Below are 8,342 nucleotides of genomic sequence, written 5' to 3'. Positions count from 1 at the left end.
CGGTGGGGAACAGCGGGAGCCTGGAATCATTCCCATGGGCCAAATCCTCAAACTGACCCTCTGGAAATTCTCTCAGGATCCCTGAGAAAAGGGAAGAGAGGAAGGCCTCCCACGTCCAGAAGGTTGCCTTGGCCTGTTCGCCGATCTCCCTCGGCACCAGTCTGTGCCAGCCGGCTGGCTTTTCTGTGTACTTTTTGGCCAAACAACTCACAGTGCAGAACCAGCCAGAGCTTCCAAGGTCTTCACACAAGGCACTGTGCCTCACATCGCCCTGGTATTTCCAAAATTCAAAATGGTCCAATTTACCTGTTTTATGGCACAATTTGCAATTCTCACTCCAAGAAGGTTGTAAGTATATATCGCCCTCAGGGAAGATTAGCCCTGCTGACTCAGTCTGCACTTCAAAGCAGCTACCTTATCTTCAGGTATTGGAATTGTTAGAAGGAGGTATGTTACTAATTACTCAGTCTTTGGCAGGAGGCAGGAAGTTTGTGGCACTGCTATCAGTTTTACATTCCTTATTACGGAGGAGCGAGGGAGGTATTCTTCCTCAAAGAAGAGCCCGAGATTTGGGGAGGTCGATTTTCACACACAGCTAAGAAGTGGCGAAAGGGGATTTGAACTCAGGCTTTCCTGGTTTCAAAGCCTGCACCTTTTCCACTACATCAGGATGTCTCTTTTGTTACCGCGTAAGCAACTACGTTTCTTATGAATCTCCATCGACTTCCATTTGAACTCTTCCAGAATGTGTTCATACTGCTCTCCCAGCAGAAGAGTTCAAATTATTCTCTGAAGCAATAGCAAAAACCAGTGTTGCAGATTCTACAGAATTTGCAATGAACGAGGATCATTGGTGAGTGCAGTTTTCAGTGGGACTGAAAACATATAGGTTGATTGTTTATTTGACCAGCTTCTTTAAAGAGATGGTAAGAGAATTAAATACACAGAGACCGAGCATAGAGGAAAAATACAGCTTGATATGAAAACTGGAAGTCTAAAGCTGAATTTCCAATATATAGTAGATCAAAATTATGTATATAACAATATATTTCCAAAATTATAACTGAAATCATTAACAAAGTATGGTTCAAAATACATAATTCCTTTTTTAATAAAGTTTTTTCATGCCCCCATCAAGTGTATAAAATGAAGTCGACTTATATCAACCCCTCATATATCTGTAACTAGGGCTTATAAAATTCTAGAAATGAGAAGTTGTTCTTTTAAGATTTAACTCTTTGAAAGCCATTTAACATTCTCCCATGAATATTCATTTTAATTTGGCTCATTTTAGCCTCTGAGGTAAACATTTACTCTGAGATTAAACAGGTTGAAGAAGCTTTATTTTTCACCTTCCACAAAATCAACACATACACTGACGTATACTGTTCTGTACCAAATAATTAGTGAACGAAATTTTGGAAGTCAATTATCTTTACCCCATCCATATAGCACTATTAGGTGTCTGTGTCATTTACTGTGTATTTCATGACTCAACGTGATGAGAAGTGGGACATGGCCTGAAGAATGGGATTAAAGGCAGAGAGCCTACAGCAAGCCAAAAAAGGAGGCTATTTCACATAGCCCTTCTCCCAAGAATGTGTTGCTTTGTCCTGAAATTGGAATAATCGACTTTGAAGGGAGGAAGGAGTAAGGCACAGAGCTTGTTCTAAGCCACATACATTTGCTGATAACCAAGGCAACTTTCTTTAACCAATGAGATGATCCATCCATGAAGCATTCGAACACGCACTTAGTCAAGGCAGTTTCTTAGGTACAACGTCTAAAAATTACACTGTAGAAAAAAGGGCAAAATTAAGTCCTTAAGTCACTGGGACTTAACTTCACAGATAAGGAGAAAAATTAAGGGGTCCGCAGTTGATCAATGAAAATAAGAATCCATCTCAAAATCATCACTGATGTAAAGTACCATTCCACCACTAGGCAAACCTATACCACACATCTGAAAAATATATACTACGTTAAAATAGCATTCAGTTAAATCTGCAACTACTTTTTAGCAGAAACTTCCTCTTCTAATAACCTTTAAAAAGTTTTATGAAACTCATCCTAATAAGGTAGAGAGACTGATTTGCAGGGTGATTCTGGGTAGTATTGTGGATAGAGGGGTCATGGGAAGTGGGTCTGAACTTCAGTTCACTGTAGAAAGTTGTAAGAAATGCAAAGTTTAGGAAATAGTCTGACATAGACCTCCTCACAAATAGTCCAGGAAACTCGCACGTGGCACAAACAAAACTCAGACCCCCTTCTGCTGCTTCACAGTGCCTCTGTAAACCTCTCATTGCATTTACTCAAACCAGAGAGAGGCAATCTTGTAACAGACAAACAGAATAGTCCTTTAAATGTCAAATACAGTCGTGTGAAGTCATCTAAGTTTCTGTGGTGTTCCCACTTGTGTTATCCATAAGACTGATTCCTCCACAGATAGGGAAATACAATGAAACCAGGAGAAGACCCTTTGTCACATCTTGCTAAAACCCTGTTGTGGATAGAATAAGAGTGAGATTTTTACCAAGCCAAAATTGTAATTGCAATTTATTGAAAGAGCATCAGATCTGGGGTAGAATCATAAGTATATTCTAGGGATGTGATCAGTGACTTTCCTCTAGGTAATTTCAAGTGACCAAGAACTTGCTTGCATACTTTACACTATGAGCTGAAATCCAAGTGTGGGTCTCTAGACCCAAGAGGCGTTTCCTGTTTCCACCAGCTAGCTTTATGACTTCAGTGGTTTGCTAAGATTTGCAATTATACTCAACTCTCCCTTTCTTTCTTTTCTTTTTTATTCCTTTGGTCTGATCCTGACATCTCAGCAAAGGGAAGCTTCTGGCTATGGCAGCAGAGACAAAACATCCTTACCGAGATGTCTCTGGTACTTCAAGAATTACTATGTATGTATTGAACTAAATCTATTTCTTTAAAAAAAAAAAAATCCTGCTGAAAATAGAATTATGGGCTCCTTTGCAGAGGTACTATGATAGTTCAGAAGCAGACCCCGTTCAGGCAGTACTAAGAGGACTTTCCTGGAATTCTAGAAATTTCCTTCGTAGGCGCAGGACTATTTTTACACATATTTCTTTCAGAGTTGCTGCCATCTCCCAACCCTATCTCTGATCTTAAACAATCCTGATTCCCAAAGTCATTTGGCCAGTTCTGAACATGTAGATGACAGAAACTGGTGGAACACTCCAAACATCCCCAATCCCACCCCAGTCACATTGAAGTGACATGCAAGCTTACCTTCTGGAGTCTGCGAGGGAGCTCTTAACTCCTCCTTTGCATTTCCTTCCTAGTAGTTGAGTGGGGTGACATCTAGGTGAGAGTATGCCTGATTATCCTGTTTTTCTCAGCACTTTGCCTTTCACTAACTTTAATCGCTGACCCCAGAGATGTACAACTAGAATATCAATTTCCAATGAAGATCCTACACTGCCATTAAGAAATGGACTTGGCTTTTGGATCTAGAGGTGTTATCATTGCTCAAACGAAATATGGAAGGAGTGTACAGTCACCCCAGTCTTGGCATCAAAATAAAGTGAGAACAGAGGTGGCATGTTTCCTATGTAACGTCCTGTGTCTGCTCTAGATCCACAGGAGTCACACAAGGTCCATTATACCTAGAGAAAACAAAAAGACCTATAAAGTGAAATAGTTTGGCTAAATAATCTTGAGGGTTATTCCTAGCTCTGAAATGTCAGGGTGTCCCCCAGTTATGTGGTATATCCAGACTACTGAAACTTGAGTTGGTCAAGAGATAATCTGAGTGGATCATGTATATTTAAAGATAATAAAGAAACCCAGATGCTTTCCTATTAATCTCAATCTCAGTTCGATTACAATTGATGTCATTTACTGAGTACCTACTAGGTGATAGGACATGCTTATGCTTTCTCTTCCCCAGTGGTCCTCAATTTTCACTGTGCATCAGTGAAAAGGATCACCTAGGAGAGCATTGAAAACTACAAATGTTTAGACCACCGTTTCCAAGATTCAGATTCAACTGGTTTAGGGCAGGGTCTGGGAATTAAAGTGCTTTATGCTTATTATCTCATATATAATCACTACCCCAGGATGAGGAAACTACAGCTCAAAAAGATTAAGCAACTTGCTAGATCACTCAGTCAGCAACAAAACAAGAATTTAAACCAGTCTCTCACCCAAAAACCTATATGGTCTTCATGCTACACTCCATATCCTGCATGTCTAACTTCAAGGCTCTATAACATATGCATCACCTCCTCGTCTTCATTACCAAGCCGATATAAATCTGGGGGCCAGGGGTCATGCCTCCCTCCAAGTTCTGTCTTTGCGCAATCAGTGTGCAGGAGTAGTCTCTATTCACTTTTGCCTGACTTAATCATAAATACTGTATTAGTTAGGATTAGGTTCCACTCCATGGGACTGAAAATCCAAACTAAGAATGGCTCAGTGAACACAGATGTTTATTTCTTCCTCATGTAAAAGAAGTTAAGGAGTAAGTGGTCCAGGGGGATTCCATAGTGTCAGAGACCTAGGCTCCTTCCATCTTGTTCAACACATGGCTTCCTTCTCATTGTCCATGATAGCTTCTTTTTTTTTTTTTTTTAAGCAAGGCAACCCTTGATTGACCTCACAGATTGCAAGGACCTTGTCAGTTTACAATCCCTTATTTTTTATTTTTTACTCCTACAGCACCTGGTCTTCCTAGGTGGTCTCCCATCCAAGTACTAACCAGGCCCAACCCTACTTAGCTTCCGAGATCAGACGGGATCGGGCTTGTTCAAGGTGGCATGGCCATAGACCATGATAGCTTCTTGAGTCCCACCCATTACATCAAACTTCAGCCAGAAGAAGGAGCAAAGAAGGGCACCATCCCCTTCTTTTAAGGACACTTCCTGTTAAGTCACACTCACCAGGTTTGATTATATTCCATTGGCCAGAACTCGACCACACCCGGCAGGCTGGGAAATGTAGCCTTTATTTAGGTGGCCAATTGCCCAGTTGAAAACGGGTTCTTTTACTAAAGAAGGATATGACAGAACAGGGTAATCAAGTCTTAGCCATGTTTTCCTGCCTGGTACTTCAGTCTTCTCCTTGAGACGTGAACACCATCAGTCTAACAAGCCTGGGAGCCTTATTTGTTCCGCTCCCCTTGCGCCAATTTCTCTTGCCAGTCCCACAGAGTTTATCTTTTGCCTCAGACTGCTGAGGAATAATGCATCTTCTAGTTATGTCCTTTTGCTACTGGGCTCCACTTTCCTAACTGCGTAGCCCAGTACCGAAAAGTTATGGAATCAGGACTAAATCCCTTTGTTCAGCAGGAAACCCTTTGAGCAACATGACCTTCTAGTTGCTCATTTCTGAGTCAGCTTTTAGCTATGTTGATTTCACTAGCTAGGTCAGGCAAGACTGGGAGTGCTACATTCATGCCATAGCATCTTCCAGCACTACATTCATGCCATAGCATCTTCCAGCACTACATTCATGCCATAGCATCTTCCATGGATCCAACTGAAGCTATAACTTCACGACAAAGAGAAGTTGGGCAGCTGAGGCAGCAGAGTGCAGCAGAAAGAACCAAGAGCTGGAGTGAGATACCTGAACTTGAGTCCTAGATTCAACGTCCTCCCCTACCCCACCACCATTTACTGGGTATATCTGTCCGGATTCTCCAGAGAAACAGAACCAATAGAAAAAAGAGATAAATATAAATATAGATATGTAGATATAGACATAGAAAGAGATTTATTATAAGGAATTGGCTCACATACTGATGGAGATTGAGAAGTACACATCCAGGACAGCCAATGTTCCAGTAAGGTCCAGTCCAAGTTTGAGTCTGAAGGCACAAGGAAACTAATGTCCCAACTAGAAGATAGACGGAGAGAGAATTCTTTGTTATCAGTCTTTTATTCTACTCAAGCTTTTTAACGGATTGGATGAGGTCTACCCATACAGGGGAGGGCAATATGCATTGCTCAGTTTACCAATTCAAAAATCAGTCTCATTCAGAAACACCCAGTATTGTGTTTAACCAAATATCTGGGCACCCTGTGGACCAGTCAAGTTGACACATGAAATTAAACATCACACTGGACTTTTATCTTCATCTCTAAAATGGTGATAACAATAATTTTCGTCTCACATTACCATGGTAAGAATTAAGTATAATAATGTATGTGGAAATGCTTAACTAAAAAGTGTAAGCCCACTATCTACATGTCATTGAGTATGATTACGAATAGAGTAAAAATAGTATTCATTTGATGCAGGGAAGAATACCTTTGAAAAGTAAGGAACAAGCTAGCTAACACGTATCTCCTACCTCACCTCTCATCTCTAGGGCTCCCTCCCCTGGAGTTTTCCCAAGTCTTCCATTCCCTTCTCTTTCTATTCTGCTTCCTCTTCTCCTTTTCCTTGTAGCAGTGACTCCGCCCTGCCCTTCCTACAGTCTTTCACACAGGTTTGCAAGAAAAAAAGAGAGAAATTGAAATAAGAGCGTCTAGATGAAGAAATGAGTGCTCGGTGGATCAGATGATGACTGGGATTGGAGCGAACAGGTACTGTCCTAACCTCTTCACATGTACAAAGTCATATAATCCTCACAAGGACCCTATGAGATAGGGTCTATGGGAGGCAGCCTCCAGGACAGTCCCCAGTGATCCCTGCCTCCTGGTTTTGATGCCTTGTGTGAGCCCCTTCTTTTGAGTGTGGGCTGGATCTGGATCTCGTGACTTGCCTCTTTTTTTTATTCAAAGTATATACAACTTTTTTTCATATCCATTTCTGGTATACAGTACAATGGTTAGACATTTATGTAGTTTATGAAGTGATCCCCTGATTACTCTAGCATTCATCTGGCTCTACAGATAGCCATTGCAATTATACTGACCATATTCTCTATGCTGTACTCGAAGTCTTTGTGACTGTTTTGTAACTACTACTTTGTACCTCTTCATCTCTTCACCTTTTCCACCAGTCCCCCCATCCCCTCCCCTTTGGCAATCACTAGTTCAGTGACTCACTTTTAATGAATATAATATGGCGAAAGCGATCGAATGTCATTTCCAAGATTAGGTAACAAAGACCGTGCGCCTCCCCACCCCATGTATGCACGCTGTCTGGCTTATTCACCCTGAGGAAAGCCAATTGCCATGTTGTTAGCTACCCTATGCAGAAGTCCACATGGCAAGAAACTAAAGCCCCCAACCAAGTGCCAGGAAAGAACTGAGGCCATCAGTCAAACAATCCACCAGCAAGGAAGTAAATCCTGCTAACAACCACACATGAGTGAGCTTGGAAGCAGATCCACCCCTAGTTGAGCCTTCAGATGAGACCACAGCCCCAGTGGACTGACCTTGAATTAGAAACACCCAACCCACAGGGATTGAGGTGATGCCTAATGATTTAAGCACTAAATTCTGGGGTAACGGCAACAGATAAGCACTACATGCCCATTGTTATCGTCTCCATTTTGCAGATGAAAAAACTGTGTGTCAGCAAGAGTAAGAAACTTTCAGTGTTATACAGCTTTTAAGTGTCAGAGTCGGGATTCAAACCCATGAACTCTGGTTCCAAAATCTGTGCTTCTAAGTTGCTTGAATGGTTTATATTTTAATAAATAGATGCCAAATGTTTATATTTTATATTTTATACAATGTAAAGTTTCTGATGCTAAAGATGTACAGGCTCTAAATCAGATAACAGATGAGCTCTCTTTTGCCAAGTCCCCTCCCAAAACAATTGTATTTCCTATCATAAAATCACCATTACCACAGTTGTCATCACTAATGAGTTCTTCTCAAGCAAAGCACAAATTAATTGTAATAGGTTACAAACACAAAGTCGTGTCAGCACCAAATTGGAGGAGAAAGAAAATATTGTGTGTGTTTTGGCCACATAACAGGTGCTCAATAAACATTTGATTCATTCGACCAAACTGCTCATCGAATTTCAGCAAAAAAAAAAAAAAAAAAAAAAATTGGAGATTGTATTTCTGGAAGGCAGAGTGGAGTTGTAGTCTTTAAAGACAGACACAAGAGTCCATCGTGCCTCCTACACTAGCCACCCTTTTCTAGAGCCCACTTCTGACGTTAGCAACTCCTGGAGAAATACGCTCTCAGTCTGCCCTTAGCCACTATATTTTACCACAAAAGCAGCTTTAGTGAAGTGATGATAAGTGTGAACTCTGAAATCAGACTGGTCTACTAACTGTGTAACTATCTGTGCTTCAATTTCCACATCCGTAAAATGAGAATTATAATAGTCCTCACCTCAAGGGGCTGTCGTGGAAATTAAATAAAATAATGTATGGAAAGCATAGAACAGTGACTGGCATGTCT

General features: G+C 41.0%; 1 non-coding gene across 1 annotated transcript; it reads right to left on the bottom strand.

The window, feature by feature from the left end:
- Positions 1-4,683: 4,683 nt before the first annotated feature.
- Positions 4,684-4,802, bottom strand: LOC120602561 (5S ribosomal RNA). The gene has a single exon (XR_005652794.1). It is a non-coding gene; the product is annotated as a 5S ribosomal RNA (ribosomal RNA).
- Between the last annotated feature and the right edge of the window lie 3,540 nt (positions 4,803-8,342).

This window comes from Pteropus medius, unplaced genomic scaffold (genome assembly GCF_902729225.1).
Source record: "Pteropus medius unplaced genomic scaffold, Ma_sr-lr_union100, whole genome shotgun sequence".
NCBI classification, from domain to species: Eukaryota; Metazoa; Chordata; class Mammalia; order Chiroptera; family Pteropodidae; genus Pteropus; species Pteropus medius.
This window is presented reverse-complemented; position numbering and strand designations above follow the sequence as displayed.